At 53.1% G+C, this 18,620-nt stretch overlaps 1 long non-coding RNA gene across 1 annotated transcript in view; it reads left to right on the top strand.

Moving 5' to 3' along the window:
* Window positions 1-6,177: 6,177 nt before the first annotated feature.
* The window catches only part of LOC112442266 (uncharacterized), a 241,951-nt gene continuing 229,508 nt past the window's right edge, over window positions 6,178-18,620 (top strand). Inside the window, exon 1 of the long non-coding RNA XR_003030303.2 lies at window positions 6,178-6,681. This is a non-coding gene — a long non-coding RNA (uncharacterized lncRNA). The remainder of the gene's footprint in view (window positions 6,682-18,620) is intronic.

Raw genomic sequence — 18,620 nt, 5'->3', positions numbered from 1 at the left:
TTGAGCCTATGTTTATATGTCCTGAAGACAGACAGGTGCCCAAGCAAGCAGAAAGCTGCTGAGATGAAATTTAAGGATTAATTTCAGTGAAGCTGAGCAGTGTCCTCTGCAACTAAATGTGACTTCCCCGCTGTCCAGTTCACAGACATCCAGCTCAGGGATGAGCATGCACCCTGAGCATAAGTACTCCTGGTAAGGCGTGCCTACTTAGTTTGTTGGACTAATTCATACTAATGTGTGACTGACTGATGCTACAAAGGATGAGGTTTTGAAGAATAATATGAGGCCTAGGTAGCTGGGGAACAGGTGTCAGGTAGTCAGGAAGGTGGGGCCCGAGAGTGGACAAATGAGGTCATTGCATCTTGTGCGGATGTTTTGCTTAAGAGCATTTCTACAGGTAGAAAAATCTCTAAAAACAACTCTCAGTGGGGGAAGAAAAATATAGAGGTGAGTGCTTTGGAATAATTTGGGGGTCTGCATCAGTGAAGTCATACTTCAGACTTTTTTTCCTTGTGTGACATGTGAGTCACAGGGCATCTTTGAGGCCGGGCCGCCCTCCTGCTTCTCTGTGGCCTGGGCGGCCAGCAGGGCTCCCCACACAAAGCCCAAATGCAACTGGTGTCTGCCGGCAGCTGTAGTTTCCTTGGGCAGCTGAAGACAGCGTCTGTAGGGGAAGAAATCTTTACAGATCTACAGTTTGGGCCGGCATTTTCTAAGTTTGATTTCTAGCCGGGTTGAAGTTTCCTTCATGAACCTTTAAGTGGTGCAGTTTCCATGTGTTTGAGAAACAACACAGCTCAGCTACTGGCCCTGCTGCTGCGTCGCCCTGTGACCCTCAGCAAGTCCCTTCTCCTGCGTATCTCCGTGACCTCGACTGGAACAACTTGGGAGATAGTGGGCCGTGCTTCCAGCCTTCTTGGAGGCTTGAGATGCTGTTCGTTGCAGGGCTGAGCACAGCTCCTGGCGCGGCACGGCCATTCCATACATACTGTCTTTTAAAGGTTAGCAGAGCAGGGCTGGGAATGCAGTGGCCCCTCTTGCACAGTGGTGAGCTCTCCAGCTATGGGAGTATTCAAGCAACAGGAGCAACTGAGTATTCAAGCAACTGTTTCTTTTAAGAGAGACAGTTGAGCTGATTCAGATATTCAATGGCCAAGTGGAGGGGTGTGTGTGGGTGGTGGAGGGGTGGAGAGGACCCATTGGCCACTAAAGTGATAGTTGCTCAGTTGTGTCTGACTCTTTGCAACCCCTTAGACTGTAGCCTGCCAGTCTCCCCTGTCCATGGGATTCTCCAGGCAAGAATACTGGATGGAGTGCATAGCCATTCCCTTCTCCAGGGGATCTTCCCAACCCAAGGATCAAACCCGGGTCTCCTGCATTGCAGACAGATTCTTTACCGTCTGAGCCACCAGGGAAGCCCAGAGATCTTCACAATATGAAGATGTAGGACTAAGTCGCTGCACCAGTTCACAGGCACGTAAATGACAGGAAAAAGCAAGCAACCGTGAGCTGCTCCTTTGTACCTGCAGCATCAGCAGAGGGAACAAACAGGTGGTGCCCTGTGTGCGGCAGGGCTGGGAACAGGGACCCAGGAGTAGCTGGGGCCCGGGTTTGTGGAAGGAAAACTGATGGTTCCTTGTTTGTGGGTGGCTTGCTCAGGCACATTCATATTCCCAGCGTGAAAGCCTTGTGTTCGTTACCCCACCTCTAGGAGTTGACCCGAGGAAATACTTAGGCAAATACTCAGGGCACCAAATGTCCACTGCAGCGTGGTTTATAATGTACATCAACAAAACTTGGGAAAAGTCTGAACAGCGGCACTGGGGCCTGTGGGACACGGTAGAACTGTGCGTCTGTTCTGTGTGTCTGAACTGTGTATCTGTATCTGGTGTGGATCTGTATTTCCTGACATGAAAGTGCACCCATGCCGTGCTGTCGAGCTAAAAAGAAAAGCGGGTCGGCTGTAGCACGTGTGAAGTGACCCCACTTTTGTAAAATAGTACATGTGGATCTCTCTGGGTATCATTTGCATAGACAAACCTTTAATGCAATATTACCATTATCCTGGGTGATGAGGTTTTGGGTGACTATTACTTTTTTATTTATATTTTGATGATTTTTTTGCAATTTTTAATAAGAAGCATTTATTAGCACTTTAAAAGAGTATCTATGTCCTAATTTTGAAAATAAAAGTGAAATAACTGGCCGAGCCCTGCAGGAACTCTCTAGACTCCCATATCTGGCCTGATCCATCTAGGAAGATGACATTCCAGGACAGGGAATTTGCGGGGACGGAAGACAGTTGATGGATGGCAGAGCCCTCCGGCCTATCTGGCTGATGGGCTGATAACCCCTCCTGCGGCCCTGGCTCACTCCGGACCACAGGGCTGGCCGCAGAGCCCGCGGTCCCCAGCCTCCCTCAGAAGTAAACAGGAAGCAGAGGCAGCAGCGCCAGGAGCAGAGAAGACCCGGGCCCCTGCTTGGCCCAGCATGAAATTCCCAGGAAACAGGCAGCAGGCGTGGGCGCAGGAGGCTGCGCGGGTGTGAGCAATACACTGGGCTCCTGGCTCCCCTCGAGGGGAGGGACCCAGGGGGACAGAGACACAGAAGGGGACACCAGGGCACCATCAAGCAGAGGGACAGGACACAGAGAGACAGAGGCCGCCCGAGGGAGAAAAGGAGGACAGATCCGCTTTATTGGGGTCATTTCAGGAAACCAGGATAGGAATGGGACATCAAAAGGGAGAACCCAGGAGCTTCCCTTTTGGTCCAGTGGGTAAGACTCCATGCTCCCAAAGCAGGGGGCCTGGGTTTGATCCCTGGTCAGATGCCACACGGCGAGGCCTGCCCACCCCCCAGAAAAAGAGAGGAAACCATGAAAACTGTTGTTATCCCCTTAGTGTGTGGACACTGGTCATGATCACTCCAGACAATTGATGACAACTTTCAGGGTCCTCTGGGCTTAGGCTGGATGCTGGGAAGACAGAATCCCGTTGTTCTACTTAGCATGTGGGATTTCAAAGGTGATTGAAGGACAACATAGATGTAAAATCATTAGAAAAAGTAAAACACCGCAGCAATACATGGCATCACGTTTCTATTCTAGAATTACTTTGAGCAAATTACACTCAGAGTCATAGGTTACTTTGAGTTAAACACACACACACACACCCCCACAGAAATGATCTGTCCAAAATATGCCCTACAAAGCCTCCTGGGAAGTGTCCTCTCTGTAAGGCCCGTTTCGTTTTCCATTCATTCGTTCGCAGTTGTGTTGTGCTCGTCCTACGTTCCAGCCCATTCCCTCCCAGAGGACAGTGCAGGGAACAAAAGGCAGAAAGCCCAGCCTCTGCACAGGCAGGAAGCAACAGACGCCTGTGGGAAGCTTGTAAAATACGCGGCCCCTGGCAGCCGAGAATCACGCGGCTGATGGATACTGACGGAGCCGCTGGTGCAGGACGGACCTCATTCCAGGATGCAGGGCAGGATGGGTGCTGGTGGAAACACGAGCTAAAACCCGCAGCCTGGAGCTGACCCCACAACGGCAGGCTTCCGCATCCACACCGCACGTGCCCCTAACGTCCACACTGCACACACACACACACACACACACACACACACACAGAGGCCCTTTGACAACCACGGGGCCTGGGGGCCCTGAGTGCACAGTGACAGCTTGGCCCCCGTCGCCCGCAGCACAACCTCCCAGCTTGTGCGTTTCCAAGATGAGCACCTACCTATGACAAAAACATCTACCTATGACAAAAATACCCTAAAACAGGATTTATCAGAAAGCGACTTTGGTAGGGCTTTCTTTTTGCGTTATCGTTATTTTCACCGTGCTGTTTCAAGGCACACAGAGCAGTTAGGTGACTTGCCCCCGGTCACACAGCGGGCGAGGGGCTGAGCTGGGATTTGAACCCAGGCCTGGCGATTCCATCATCTTGTGTAATCCCTTCACTACACAGCCTCCAACTCTGGGCAAGAGTGAAGATGAAGACGTGAGTCACCAGAACACAAAGCCGTGTCGGGCTCTGCTGGTCGTCTGCTTCTCACCTCTAATTAGCCCACACCCAGGGGGGCTAAGTCCCAGCTCCATCCCCGCTTTACCAGTGACGGGGACACCAAGTGACCCATGGGAGATCACAGGCCCAGACAGTGGAGGGTGTGTGACACAGGCGTGGTGTGACACACTGGCCATAGAGACATCAAGCATAAAACACAGGAAACAGAAACCAAAAGAGCGTCACTGGTCAAATGACTATTCCATGTGGATTGCACGAGTCCTTGAGTCCCTGGAGAGGATAAACCTTTGGGGAGGGAAAAAAAAAAACTTACCTTCAAAAAAAAACCCAAACCCAACTTAGCTTCTCTCCCAGAAAGACCACCGGTTTGTGAGAGCTTACACTCCCAGCCTGCGGCGTGCTGGAAGCCAGCAAACACGGAGGCCCCGCTCAGATGCCTCTCCCGGGAGGGCGGGAATTAATCAGGGAATGTTTACTGCACGCCCGGGAGGGAGGCTGCACGGAGACTGTGCCCAGGGAATCGTGTCGGCCTGGGGGGCCTCACCGTCCATAGGAGGGCCGTCCGCCGCAGGAACCCTCCTCCTGGTTCTCTCCCGGATGTCAGGCTCACCACGCAGCAAGTGAAACCGGTTTCTGTGGGGCTGAACCGCTTTCCCTGGGCCTGCGCGGGCAGCCGCCTCTGGATCGCATTAAGCTGCATAAATAACAAGGCTGTTGTCAGATTCCCCCTGGTGAGGAGAGGGCAGAGGGGGAGCCCTGGGGCTTGACCTCCGTGTTTCTCAGCGGGAGTCAGACTGCCTCCGGCCGTGGAGGGTCTGTGTTGTGCTTGCCCTGGGCCCTGACAGGCAGGTGTGGTTCCCGTGGGGGGCTCGTGGTCGGGCTGGGGGGCGGGGGTGACGTGGGAGGATTGCTGGCTCTGTCTGTCTGTCCGTCCGTCTGTCTGTCTGTCTGGCGGGACCTCAAGCCTTGCAGCAGAGACCACAACAACCAAGTGTGGGTGGCCCTCTGTGGCTATGGGGCTGCGTGACCGCTGCACACAGTGACAGGTCATGCATGCTGGGGACTCCCGCCTGGCCCTGAGGAGGGGCTCAGGCAGCACCCACCCCCAGGTCCAGGAAACGCAGGCGGAGGCAGGGCCCCAGCCCCGCTTCTGGCCCTGACCTGGGTCCTCCCCTGCTTCCCCAGACACATGGGTCGAGCTCACACGCTCCGTTTGCAGTGGCTGCTTTCTGCGTCCTCGCTGGTTGTTTCTCCAGTTTTTAAGTTAGTGAATTAAAAAAAGAAAAAATGGAAAAGGCATGGACAGGGAGACATGGGAAGAAGGAAGAGGGGAGAGAGGCAAGCTTACTGCTCGCCTACTGTGGGCCAGGTGCCTGCTCACAGCCCTCCTGGGGACAGGGCTATAGGCCCATTTCACGGGGCAGCAAACCGAGGTTCCCGGAGAGTAGTACCTTGCCGGCATCACACCCACACATAGGGCGGGGTCCAGAAGTTCAAGTGAGTGGAGGCCTCCGAAAGAAAACAACAGTTGCCTCCTGTTTCCTGAAGGAGCTCCCAGGAATCCCTTCCTTTCCAGCCAGGTCATTTCTCTGCCCTCATGGCAGTGTGGCTTTCATCCCTCTTTACATTTGCAAGGCACAGCAAGACCTTTGAGCAAGACAGTGATTTCAGGGTCTCTTCTCTTTGGAAAGCCTTTCTTACCCTTATAATTATTCACTAATAACCAAATACCTTCCCACGGAACAGGGCAAAGTGGTAGGAGGAACCTCGAGGAAGGGGACCTGGGGTCCCCTCCCTGCCACTGACGGCAGAGTATCTCCGGTATCTGTTTTTCTCCACCTGCAGATTAAATAAGGCGTGTCTCCCGCGGGAACAGGTCTCCCTGGGGCTGGGCCTGAGTGAGTGACCTCATGCAACCCTGAAAGCAACTGTAGGCCCATTTTCCAGGTGGGGAGACTGAGGCCTGGTACGCCAGGCAGGTGGACAGTGTCTGGATGGCATTCCCAACAAGTGTGGAGTCTGGAGCCCCGGCCAGAGCTGCTCTGACCTCTGGGTCTCCACCCCGCCGTCCTGTCTGGTTGTCTGGGGTCTTCTCCTCATTCTCTGAGAGTCTTATGTACATCTGCTTCTTCTCTGCTTCTCCTACAGGTCGAGGCCTCTGTCCTTGGAGTCAGCGCATCCTTGGAGCCCAGGCCAGTGACCCGCGTAGTAGGGGCTCAATAATAATGGACTAGCTGGTGGAAGGAGACGGAGCAGGCAGCAGTGTGAAGTTCAAAGGCTCGGCTCACACCTGATTCTCCCAGGGAGGGCTGCCCCCAGGACCGAACCCCCCTGCTTATATGAGGGGGGCGACCACCATGCGCCATGCTCTGCAGAACTGCAGCCTGGATGGGGGGCTTCAAAGCACGCCTGCCGATAGATCAAGCGTCCTTTCCAACAGGATAGCCCCCTCCTTGCTCACCTCCCCAAATAAACCTGCGTAATGAAGACAGATGGCCTAGCTCAGTGCCGCCGCGTGCAGGTGGGGCCAGGGCGGCCCGAGGCCACACACCCCACCCTGGAGCGGGGCCTGAGGTGTCACCAGGACGGAGACCAACCTGCACCCCCTTCATCACCGACCCCCCACCAGGGGCAGCATCTCTATGTGATAAGCCAGGTGAGTCAGGAGGTGGGCCCCTTCCAGGGCACTGACGCCTCGTTAGGGCAGAGTCCAGGGATCTGGGGGTGGGCTGAGGGGAGGGTGGTGGTGGTGAAGGGAGGGGGTGAATAGTTAGGAGGCAGACACCGAACCGTCCCCTGGCTCCCGCACACCTTGGGCCCCAGGCCGGGAGAGCTGCTTGGCGGGACCCAGGGCCTCCTCCAGTTGGTGATGGCCTCCTGGGCCGTCTCTGGGCACGAAAGGTGTGGCCAGCCCTGGGCCAGTGTGTATGGCCTCTGGAGGGTGCAGGCCACGGCCTGAGGGGCTCTGAGGGCCCCAGGGGTCCCAGAGCCGAGCGATGGGCCCCGGGCGGCAGCGTCCACACACACCCTGCACACTGGTGGCTATTATTGTCCCAGCTCGCAGGCAGGGACACTGAGGCCTGTCAGAGGGCCGTCCCCCCACCCACGGGTGTCTAGACGCTTCTCCAGCCTCCCGGGGCGCAGAGGGCCTGCAGTGAGCAGAGGCCGGGCCTGCGTGCGTGCGTGTGGGGAGGCAGACCGGGCAGCCGACGCCTGTGTGGTCCGAGGGGGCTTCGTGTGTGTGGTCCGCCACCAGCCCAACGCTGATCATCTGTCCAAAGGCTGCTAACTGCCTGCCCGGTGACCAGTCTGTTTACTTTAGTCCTGTCTGCACCAACTGAACTCGGAGCTGTCTCTCTCCAGCTGGACCTCCTCAGGGGGAGCGGGAGGGGGGAGGGCCGGAGAGAGATGGGGACGGAGAGGGGAATTGGGAAGAAAGAGAAAGTGCTCCGGAGGCTCTCTGGGGGTAGGCTGTTCCTGGGGTTCCCAGGAAATCAGGACCACCACCGACGGGCCATCTGACCCCCACCATCCCTGTCACCGTCCAGCTGCCCGCTGCGGGCCTGGGACCCCTCCCTACCCCACCCCCTGGCGCATTTGCTGACATGGTGATGAGTCAGCCCCGCCGAGTGTGGCCGAAGCCTGGTCTGTGTTCCTCACCGGTGACATCAGAAGATGGCGGGTGTGGACATGCGGTGCTGTGGGTCGGCGAACGTGGGGGAAGGCGAGGCCGGCCGCCTCGGAGGCTGGGCGAGCGTGGGCAGGGTCTGCCCCTGGGGTCTGGCCATCCGTCGCATGCTGGGATTTCAGCCCCCGCTGAGCCTCCCCGGGTCGGGGAGGGGGACGAGGGCATGTGCTCTGGGGGTGAACATGGATTGAGTTTACGATCTGCTGCCACGCAGGGTTCCATCCCTTCATCGTGTGTTCCAACAAGTCCACGCGTAGGATCCCAGTTTTCAGTTTTAACTGATATTTTTCCCCATTTCATATTTTCACGTGGTGATTTACTCCTTTTTATTATGTATTTCCTATAAATCATATCAATATGATAAGGAAAGGAGGGAGGAGAGACAGAGGAAGAGAGAGAAGGTTCTAGAAGGTCTGGTTTGTATGGATGAGTGGATGTCAGGCTAGAACTTTTGTGTTAAGACCTGCACAGTCTATAAAAAAACGACCCAACGTCGTGGGTAGAGAGGTTCCATTCTTCAGAACACTATTTTTTGAACTGAAAGGAATCTTGGTGATAACTTAGCTCAGTCCACTCACTCACGGCCCCTTCCCGTGGTTTAGACAACAGCAGGGCCCCCTGCCTCAGGACAAACCCGTCTTCTGACTTACATTACCTTACCCACATCAAGGAAATTATTAAATATACAACCTGGAGATAAACAGATAACTTCATTACATGGTTTATTTTACAAAAAAGCATTTTTCCCACCCCACCACCAAAATCCACGTAACAGAAATTCACCACTTTAAAGTAGGTGACTCAGTAGCATTTAGTACATTTACAATATCATACAATCACCACCTCTGTCTAGTTCCAAAATATTTCATCCCTCCAAAGGAAACCCCCAGACCCGTTCAGCAGTTTCTCCCCGTCCTTCCTCCCCGAGCCCTAGGCACCCACAGCCCGCTTTCTGTCACTACAGATTCACCTAGAAAATCAGGCATCTTGTAATTCAGCAAACGTGTTAAATGAAAATAGCTTTGCTGCTTTTAAATTACTATTATTATGAAAAACAACTCATACTCTGTGTAGAAAATCTAATCACTACAAAAGAAATACAAAAGAGATGTTTAAAAGAATGCCTCCTCCCAGTATCTCACCCTAAGTGACTAAAGTCAGCATTTGGTGTCTCCCAACCCTGAGACCTCTCTATATAAACACTCCCATAACACACCCTTTTAAGAGCTAGTGGAATCACATTGGAACCTGAATTTTTTTTTTTTTTCAGTTCAGTTTGGAGCCTGATTTTTTTTTTCTTTTTTAACCTAACAACACACATCAGGGACATATTTTCACGTCAACACATACAGTACTCCGTGATAGTTTTCGTCTGCCTGGGGGTTCCCTCCTGCAGACCCGCAGTGAGCAGCTTTAACCAGCCCCCGCTCAGGCTGGGTGATTAGGCGCTAGCATCTAGTCTTCATTCAAAAGGATTGACTTTCTGGGGTCGTTAATTGATTGGATTTAGGGGGCTTGCTCTCAGGTGGGAAGGATTGAGGAAGGGTTGGAGAACTCTCTGGAGGAGTTCAGGGTTCCCCACCACCACCAGTGAGGCCCCAGAGTCCTGCAGACACGCCCGATCCTGCACCTTCGCAGATGCACGCGGAGACGACCCACGGTTAGAAGGAGCTGCCCAAGGACAGCCAGCAAGCCCACCTAAGCAAGGGGCGTATGCAGCCGGCCACTCAGCCCAGCAAGCAGGGGCAGGTTCTGAAGCAGGAGGTGTGGTGTGGTGGTTGTTCTGGGAGTGCAGTGAAGCCAGCGGAGATGCCGGTTGGTGGGTGCCTACGTGTGGCTGTGTGTCTCAGAGTGTGTCGGCCAGAGAGGAAAGAGAAGTGCCCCTTGAAAGGAGGGCTGTCCATTTTCCAGAATCCTCCTGAGAACCTTGTCAGTCAGTCCTGCATCTTGCCTTCACAGCATAAACAGCAGTACACGGAGATTTGTTTAAGTGGATAATTTTGTCAGAGTTTTCTCAGATCCGTGCTTTCTCTCTCCACCTCTTGGGAGTTTCTGAGGCCCAGGCAGCCTCGGCCCCTTGCTGAGCCCTCCAGTGCTCTGTCCCTGTAATTCACACAGACACCCTTGGGACGCCTTCCCATCCGGAGGTTTCACCCTTCCCACCCTGTCCCTGTCTCCCCAGTTAAACTGTTTGGCTCCAAGGGCAGGGATCTCTGAGACTCGGCCCTGGTCAGTGTGTGAGCCTGTGGATGTGTGTGAGGGCCTGCTGGCAAGGCCCCTCACACCCGAGTTTCTGGGAACACTGCCGTCCAGAGGGGTGACCATGATTATTTACAGGGCAAGGGTGAGGGAAATGAGATCCTGGCCTGGGGCACAAAATTGAAGGGGTTGCCAAAAAAAAAAAAAAAGCTGCCAAGAACCCTCTAGTCCTGGCTGACGTGTCTTGTCCAAGGTCAGTGGTGGTAGAACCAGAATACAGACCTCACTGCCAGGGGCCAAATCTTTTCTGTTACACTCTTGACCTCGAAAAGTGTTAGTTGCTCAGCCGTGTCCGACTCTGTGTGACCCCATAGACTGCAGCCCGCCAGGCTTCTCCATTCATGGGATTCTCCAGGCAAGAATACTGGAGTGGGTGGCCCTTCCCTTCTCCAGGGGATGTTCCCGACCCAGGAATCGAACCCAGGTGTCCTGCATTGCAGGGAGATGCTCAACCTGCATTGCAGGTTGACCTCGAAGTGTAACCATTAATACCAGTCATCAGAACCCCGAATCTCTCTGTTACATAGTGTTGATCTGCCTGGGTTCCTTGGGTTCTGGGTGGAGCAGATGGAGAGAGGGATGAACTAGGCTGAGGTTTGAATACCATGAGCATCCAAGAGGGTGCACACAGAAGGTGCTTCGTAATTCTGCTTGTTCAGTCCTTTCCCCTCCTGACTTCCAACGCCTGTCCGCAGACTTCACAAGAAGTCTGAGGTTAGCAACGCACTTAAAACTCCCTGGCATCACATTGCTGTCAATATAGGGTCTTGTCATGCCAGCCACAGTGGTGATTCCATCTGAGACTTGTATTGAACTCCTGGAATAGAGTCTTTGGAGAAGAGTCATGGATTTCATGTGAAATGCACATCTCGCCACGTGAGCTCATAACCTTGGTGACAAAACACCCTCCTCTTTGCACTCAATGTGTGATTTTGGTTTTTATTAAGATGTTTCCCAAACTCAGACCCTCAGAATCTGCAGAAGGGAGAGTTTATAGGATACATGGGAAGGGTCTTTTATAAATTGATTTTGCTGTTGACCAAATAGTTTTGCCTTAAAAAAAAAAAAAAATTAAATGCTAAGATTCTTAAACCAAGGCTCGCCCTCCCCCAGGTGGAGCTCTGTTTTGCTGAGATCCAGGCTTAGGACCTAGGCAGGCTGGCGGTAGTCCTGGCCGCAAGGGGCTATTAGCCTGTCGGCTTTAATTAAACTGATTGGCCAATTCAGTAAAACAACAACAACAGTGTAATTATTTGGTGGATTGGGCATTTCTCGAGCTGAATTTGTCTACCATTAAGACAGACAGAGGAGGAAGCGGATTGTGACAAGGAAGGGTGGGCTGCAGACCCGCTCCATCCCACCCTGGCTGCCTGGCTGGAGCTTCCTGGCCACCTCACGCTAGCTCTCCTTCCAGAAGGTTCTGATCACATGGTTGGGGCTTGCACTGTGTTTGGCTCAGGACCTGCTTCCAGAGGGTGTCCATGGCCTGTCTGCCCTCATCTTCCTGATCCTCACTGAACAGACACTATGCTGAGAGGCAAAATCTTCTCAGAGTTGGGAGGGGAAGCCACCTGTTCTAAGGGTCCAGAGGAGTTTTTGTTGGACTTTGATGTGTGTGGGGAGGCTAACTGAAACATGCTTTTGAAAAGTGCTGTTTAATATCGCTCACTGATCATCTAGTATATGCAAAGGACTCCGCTAAGCTACTCAGTGCATGCATGCTCAGTCACTTTAGTCATGTCTTTGAGTTCCCATGGACTGTAGCCGGCCAGGCTCCTCTGTCCATGGGATTTCCCAGGCAAGAATACTGGCGTGGTTGCCCTGCCCTCCTCCAGGGGACCTTCCTGACCCAGGGATCAAACCCAAGTCTCCTGCATTGCAGGGGAAGCCTGCTAAGCTACTCCAGGAAACCCTGAAACCAATCCAATCCAGTCCCCTGGAGATAACAGAACTGAGGGGACCCCAGCTAGTCCGGAGGAGGGAGGAAGCCCGCCTCTTACCAGCACCTCCATGTAAAAGGCTGCTTAAAACGGCTTTTCACTTTTCTTAAGGAAGAATGTGGGCTTCCCTGGTGGCTCAGACGGTAAAGCTGAGTGCAGTGCAGGAGACCTGAGTTCGATCTCTGGGTCAGGAAGATCCCCTGGGGAAGGAAATGGCAACCCACTCCAGTACTCTTGCCTGGAGAATTCCATGGATGGAGGAGCCTGGTAGGCGACAGTCCATGGGATCACAGAGAGTCGGACATGACTGGGTGACTTCACTTTCAAGGAAGAATGTAGAGAAATGGTTTACAAACGTAGCATGTATTTTTCGTAGGCTATCTGGAAAATACACAATGACACAAAAGGGATTTTAAAAACTCACAAAGATGCCACCACCTAGAGAGACTCACTTTTCCCACTTAGGGATTTTGGTCTGTAAGTTGCACACACATCCGCCCAGTGCAGAGCAGTCCCTGGTGTCCAGCCGGCACCCAGGCAACATCAGCTATTGTTACCAGTTATTTATTTTCTCTTGTCCTCAGGAAAACAGGATGGAATTGTACATGTGCTGTTTTTACAGCTTTCTTTCTTTCTCTGATTGCTTGAAGATCTTCTTCGCCTTTCAGTATTTTTCTGCAATATAATTTTTCATGGCCAGAGAGTGGAAAACTGGTTTAAACCTCAACTCTCTCCAGGGCCGCCTGGCCTCACTCCTGAGGGTCAGAGCGCCTGCCTCCCTGTACAGCACAGCTTCCAGGAGGGAGCGGGTGGAGATGCACAGAGGTGCTTCGGGGGCTCCGCAGGCTTGGGGGAGGCTTCAAGGCAGAGATGTTTTGGCGCAGTTGACATACATCTTTGCCCTTTCGTGAACGTGGCTCTTTATCCTAAAACTCCTGCAGTCCTACACGGATGCCGCCCAGGAGAGGGGAGGAAGGAGAGCAGAGAGCCCAGGCTTGTATCTGCCCTTTTGTGGCTCTGCCCGTTTCACTGGGGGACAGCAGTGACACTTCGGAGGCCACCCCCACCCCCACCTTCCAAATTGGATTCTTGAAGACCCAGGCATGGGGGAGGGGCAGTTGCCAAGTTCCAGGGGAGCAAGGGCAGTTCCCGCCAAAGCTACTGCACTGCCCAGGGAAGGGGCAGACCCAGTACAGTCTGCAAGCAAAGGCAGAGAAATCGAATTTCAGTAGTTCACACACCACACTTACAAGTGTGACTGTTGTAACGCCCCCACTAGTATTAACGCTGGCTCCGAGGGAGGCGGGCACTGTTCTAAAGGCTCTTGCAGGAACTCCTTCTGTCCTGTACCCCTCCTGAGGAAGGTACCATGCCAGATCCTGGCAGCGGAAGGCTGAAAGTCTCCCCGGTTGCACATAATTCCCTCCCACCCCCCAGAAGCCCATCTGATTTATTTTACTTAGAGAAAAAAAACAACATTTGCAATATTGCTCTTTTGTCTCCTTATTACAAAAACAGGGAATGTTTGTTGCCCCATTTTCGAGCACCATCAACTTATAATGGACGCTCTGCATCCACCCACGGTTTCTTTACAAAATGGGGCATTTCTATTCCTTCTGTGGAGAACTGGCCTTTCTCACACACGCGCCGCTCTTGCTGGCTGCGGTGCCCTCCGAACGTGAGTGCATTGGAATGAAACTGAGAAAGGCAGGGGCTGCCTGACAGGGCTGATGGCATTGAGCAGAGGGGTCTGTGCCCTGGTTTCCGGTTTTCTGCAACTTTGAATCTGGCCACTCGGCTCTGGCACCCCGAGCTGAGCTCTGAATCTGGGGGTATTCTGTAAGTGAGGGCTCTAATAACAGAGCCTGCTCCAAAAGGCTTGGAGTCTGCAGGTCACTATTAACACTGCGATACCATGACGCTGTCACCTCCCCGCTGAGGTTCCCAGAGCCAAGTGTGGGAAGTGTGGGAGATTCCAAAATGACCTTCCCAGTGAGCAAGCTCGGCTTCAGAGGGTCCGTTCAATAAGCCACTGGCTGCCTTTTCTCTTTCCAACCTGAACTCAAACAGTGCACATCTCTACCCTCCAACTGGTCCACCGGCAGTGCCAGACACAATGGGCTTATCTGTCATTTAAACTCTTTCTTCTTAGGAATTTGTCCTCCCTACTTTTAATTAGAATTTTAATATTACACGGTCAGATCATAAATGGAATCAAGGTTCAATTTGACCACCTTCCTATTGCGTTCATATATTCCAAAGGGAACGAGCAATGGCTAGGTTCCGAAGCCCGGTAGGTCACTCCCCTGCCCCGCGGAGCAGAAGGGCGCTGCGGGCGCGCACCGAGCCTGGCGCCCCAACTTTCCCCGCACCTGCCACCCGACCCGACCCAGACTCTGGCCAAACTGCTGGTGCTGCCGATGCCGGAGAGGGGAAGCGGGTGCTGGGAGAGGGTACAGCTTGGTAGCTTGGGAGCTGCTGGGATGCTCAGAGATGGGGAGTGAGCGGGGGACAGAGAAGAGCAGGCTGGGAGCTGGAGAGGAGAACAAGGAGTGAGGAGACCAGAGATCTCTTTGGAGAAGGGCGAGGAGGGTGGCCAGGAGAGTGCAGACGGCATCCACAAAGACCCTTGCCCTCCCTCGGAGAGGAGTGCACCCTGCCCCGAAGAGTCTCGGCAGGGGTGGGGGTGGGGAGCCGGGATGGGAGTTGGGGAGGGGCAGGCAGAACGGAGGAGGAAGTGGGAGACCAGGGGAGCCGGGAGGGAGCCAGAGTGGGACCCGCCGCAACTCCAGGGAGGATAAGTGCTCAGAAGCTCAGCGCTTGCCTTCTGAGTGTGAGAGTACCAAGTCCTGACCCCTTTGACATCACCCCAGTCAGCCCGGGTCAGGAAGCAGATCTGGAGGACCTCCAAGTCACAGGTGAGGAAACTGAGGCTGGAAGCAGCTGAGCAGGGAGCCCAGGGTCAGGGCCCGGCTCCTTCGAGGTTGTTGAGTTGAAGGAACCTGGAGCCAGAAGCTGTCATCAAGGGACACCAGGTTCACAGCAAAACAAAAAACAAAAAACGAAAGCTGCAGCTTAGAATCCGCCTTCAGTGCCCAGAAGCCTGTGTTTTCATCCTGTCACAATCTCAAGCAATCCTGCGAAGTACTGTTCCTCCCGCCGGTTTTACAGACGTGGAGACCGGGGCTCCACCTGGAGGACACCACCGCCCTGGCTCTCAGTGTATCTAGTCCACGCGGAGCCTCCTTGCAGAGCCCAGGTTTCTCCTGCTGGCTCTCCCATCCCCCACCAGGCTCCCCTGGGCTGAGTTCTAGTTGGGCAACTTCCATGAAACAGTGAAACCGGCACCCTCTGGGCACCCAGGTCCCCGGGCCAGCCCCACCTCCCTGGGGGAACCTTGCAGTACCCCAGAGTTTCTGCACCGGAGACCTCCCAGCCTTGGAATCCTGTGAAGCGGTGCGGCCAGCTCTTCAAAGGGAGGCCCCCGGGAGAGGACCCGTCATCGACTCTGCTGACAAGACGGGAGCTGACTGGCAGGTTTTAAACAACACCTGGATGACAAATTAGCTGATGTGCCTTCATTTGTTCTTGGGAGGAACCCAGTGCCAGAAAGATGTCAAGGGGATGGCATCCATATTATGCAGCTTAACGGGGACGCAGAAACTGCATTCCCGCTGGCTGGCCTCCCCAAGTGGGGGTGGCATGGTGGCTTTTGTGAGGTTCCCGGGTACCAGCAGTGGGCCTTTCATGGCCAGCGTGACTAGGAATCCGCCCTCTCAGAAGGCTCTTCAGGATTTCCCTTCCCTTGGCCTGAATCAGCTGAGGTTGGGACCACTCAGCGTTACAAGGAGCTGTCCCAGGTTCCTGTGAACAAAGGCAGTCAAAGTCTGAAACGCGGAGGAAGAGCAGCAAGCCTTCGCTTGAGAGAAGACAAAAGTAAGAATCCAGTGCTGAGTTTTTCCTAGAGGTGCGGTTAGTTACCATCATCCTGGGCCAACGGAATAGCCTCACAAGCCCAATACCTTTCCATAGGAGCATAGTGATGGTGGGAGGGGAATGTTCCTTCTATTCTGGTTATCCCTGAAGTGATGTGAAAGTCACTCAGTCGTGTCCGACTCTTTGCGACCCCATGGACCGTAGCCTGCCAGGCTCCTCTGTCCATGGGATTCTCCAGTCAAGAATACCAGAGTGGGTTGCCATTTCCTCCTCCAGGCGATCTCCTCGACCCAGGGATCGAACCCAGGTCTCCTGCACTGCAGGCAGATTCTTTACCATCTGAGCCTCTTTGTCTCTTCTGGTTATTTATTCCTGGTATGAAACAAGTCACGGGAAGTATAGTAGCTAAAACAGCCATATTCTTTTGCTCATGACTGTGTGGGTGAGGAATGCAGGAAGTGCCCAGCTGGGTGGGTCTCACTAGGGATCTGTCTTTTGATTGTAGTCGGATTTGTGCTTGAGGGCACACTTTAATACCTACCAGTCCATGCTCGCTGCCTTCCAGGTACTTCCAGGCTGAGGACTGGAGCCCCAGCACAGGGCTCCTCTGGCAGGGGGTCTCAGTGCTGTTGGACATCTTACGTGGCAGCTGACTTCCCCTGAGCCAGCATCCCACAGGGACAGGCAAGAGCTTCCTGGTCTGCTATGCCCTTGCATTTCTGCGCCTGGAGCTTCTTTGGATTTTACTGTGGGAATCACACAAACACATATGGCACCAACAGTTTTTGATAGATATGGTAAATACTCCTTTCCCTCTGCTGGGGTAACAGCTAGTCTACACCAGCTGCTAGAGTTTTCCCAGCAGAGCGGTGGTCCATGGGTGGCCCATGGGTGCCAAGTGGCCCCGTGACCTACCCTTCGTGGGTTGCCCTCTGCCCCCCTTTCCCTCCCCCACTCATCCGCTGATGCTTCCTGGGACTGTCAGCTAAACAGACTTCTTGACTTGAATGCTGTCTCTGCATCTCTTGGGAAGAAACCCAAATGAAAACAGTCCCCAAGAAGTCTGGCTGCTTCCTCCAGGCACGAAGGCCTCCCCAGACCAGCCATGCGTGGAAGACGCTCCCAAGAAGTAAACAAAAGTGAAGGACCTGCAGACTCACGGTGTCTTTCGCAACCAGGGCCGCCCCCCACGAGGCTCAGGGAGCATCCTCCCTGGACATGGCCCAACACCAGATCCTTGGGCCTGGAGGGTCTGGGTCTTAGCAGGGTGAGACCCTGCTCCCACTGTCACCCAGAGCTGAAGGCAGGGGTTTGTGAGAAGGAACTTCAGCTGGTGGTTGGAGAGGGTCCCGATGGGGGAGACCCTGCGTGAGAGGCAGCAGTTTGTCTCACATCTGGGGGGTGATGTGGGCCTGCTCCGCCTGGCTGGGGGCCATGATGAAGCGGTCTAAATCCTCTGCAAATTCCTGAGCCAGTCTCTGAGTCTGGGCACTGTCAGAGGACAACGTGAACAGTGGGCTCTCCCATCCTGATGCCGGCAGAGTCAGGATTCATACTCCCGGTGTTGGCCTCCCTGGACATGTGCAGTGGCTGAGGGCTGGGGGCTTTGCTGGGTGGGATCTTGTGCTTGTGGTCAACCTGGGGGAAGGGAATTTATTGTATTGCCCAGCTCAATAACCAGCCATAAGGATGGAAAACCAGGCTCAGGGAAAAAGGGATAATCAAGAAAGCACCAGAGTCCATTTATGAAACAGGAACTGTTTAATGGTCTCTGTAAGTCACCACTACTGGGGGCTACTGTATTTTTTTAAACATGCTGGCATGTTGCTCTTACTTATATACAGGCACATGTGTTTAACCTTCATAACAATGCTATGAGGTCAATAATTTTATTATCTTCATATTTTAGACAAGGAAACTGAGACAAAGGAGAATTTAAAATGACTTGCATATGGTTAGTGGCAACCAGAGTAAGAAGCAAACAGACTTAAGATTTAAGCTACAGTAGTTGGTTTTTGAATTATTGCTTTTATCATTAAAAACGAAAAAGGTCAAAAGATGGGGGTCCTGTCTTTAGCTACTTGGAATTCTTCAGAATTCATTTTTATCCACTTTGCAAGCTTCTTTTTCTGAGATCTCATGATCCAAAAAGGCTGCTGATGCTCCATTCATTGCATCCGTATTCCAAGAAGAAAATTGGTGGTGATGGGAGGAGGAAGACAAAAGATGGCTCTTTCAACTGAGCCACCATTTTAAACTGTTTTCTTGGAAGTTCCTACACAATAACTTTTGCTTACCTCTCAATAACAATAATAAATAGGAAAATAATAAATAGAAATCCTTGCACCAGCTTTCCTCTTTCTGGGAACAGGTAGTAAGAACCATGTGAAGTTATAATAAAATCTGCCATATCCTGGTTAACACTTGAATTCCTACATTTTAAAATGCGTTAGGTAACTCATTACCACCACAGCCTTATGGAGTACATTACAGGGATGTTGGTGGGCTTAGTTAAATCATTAGAGTGAGCTGCTAGAGACCTTCTTGTTTCTGTATTTAGATTAAATCAGCATTACTGACTTTCTGTGGCAAGGCTTGCTTTCAAGTTCTTATTGGTGTAATTAAGTGAAGTAGTTTGCAAAGAAGACGCCCCCTGTTTACTCTTACACCCCGGGAGACCCAGCAATTACCTCCTCCAGCCCTGGGAAGGTGTGAGAGCAGACACAGCCCCTGCTCTCAGCTGGTCTGACAGGCATGCCGTTTCATGAAACC

The sequence above is a fragment of the Bos taurus genome, chromosome 18, assembly GCF_002263795.3.
Source record: "Bos taurus isolate L1 Dominette 01449 registration number 42190680 breed Hereford chromosome 18, ARS-UCD2.0, whole genome shotgun sequence".
Lineage (NCBI taxonomy): Eukaryota > Metazoa > Chordata > Mammalia > Artiodactyla > Bovidae > Bos > Bos taurus.
This window is presented reverse-complemented; position numbering and strand designations above follow the sequence as displayed.